We start from the raw sequence: 893 nt of genomic DNA on the forward strand, positions 1-893 counted from the left end.
GGTCTGAGGGGCAGCTAAGGTCATGGTGGAAGGACCCAGAGCCCCAACCTCTGAGGCTCAATCCACAGCATGTGGGGTCACGGTGCCACCTCGGGGGTGCCGGGGAGGCGGGCGCTGCTGTACCTCTCCAAATGCAAACTGCCCCTGGACCCGGGCAGGTCCCGGTCTGTGTGCGCGACTCTCACGGGGTCTGGTCCCAGGCCTCCGCCCCATCCTAATTCCTCACTTCCTCCAAACTCTGGCCTCAGGTGATTTCTTTCCCCACTGGAGGGCACAGAAAGCTGGCAGGGTGAGGGCTGGGGACGATGCAGGCTCGATTCTGAGTGCGAAGCGTGTCCGCACAGGGACGTCTCTGTCACCTTCAGCTGCCGATGACAGAGCGTACAGCTCAGCCAGTCATGCAGAGGCGCCGGGGGGAGGTGCGGGCACAGGCGTCCAGCTGGGTCCTGCCACGTCTCAGCTCTGGTCTGAGGCCTCATGCAGCAGGGGACATGCCCGCTGCCCGCTGAGCCGTGGCTGGAGACCGGCTGGCCTGAGTGTGGGTCCAGCTGGGGTCCTGGGTTTGGGAAGGAGGCTGGCCAGGAAGGCAAAACCAGCGGCCACCCCAAAGGGACAGGCATGCAGGTGTGTTCTCGCTGACGTGACTGCGTTTGTGGGTGGCTGCAAGTCTGCTCACCAGAAATTCTCTTCACAGGACAGGCCGGCCACTGGACTACCGTCAAGACTTCCGCCGCTGTCGCTGACCCTCCCCGGGCGAGATGCCCCAGCACGCGATGGGGGACAAGCCCTTCGCCTCGATGCCCCAGCTGGCCTTCCCCAGCCCGCCGCCGGCCCCGGACGAGGAACGCGGCTGCCCCTGCCCCAGCCGGCCCGTGTCCCTGGACCTGCCTCTG

At 66.1% G+C, this 893-nt stretch overlaps 1 long non-coding RNA gene across 1 annotated transcript in view; it reads left to right on the top strand.

The window, feature by feature from the left end:
- LOC111734583 overlaps nucleotides 1-815 on the top strand; it is a 5802-nt gene extending 4987 nt beyond the window's left edge. Inside the window, exon 2 of the long non-coding RNA XR_002778498.1 lies at nucleotides 695-815. This is a non-coding gene — a long non-coding RNA (uncharacterized LOC111734583). The remainder of the gene's footprint in view (nucleotides 1-694) is intronic.
- The last annotated feature ends 78 nt before the right edge of the window (nucleotides 816-893 follow it).

Source organism: Pteropus vampyrus, unplaced genomic scaffold, assembly GCF_000151845.1.
Source record: "Pteropus vampyrus isolate Shadow unplaced genomic scaffold, Pvam_2.0 Scaffold2039, whole genome shotgun sequence".
Classification (NCBI taxonomy): Eukaryota; Metazoa; Chordata; class Mammalia; order Chiroptera; family Pteropodidae; genus Pteropus; species Pteropus vampyrus.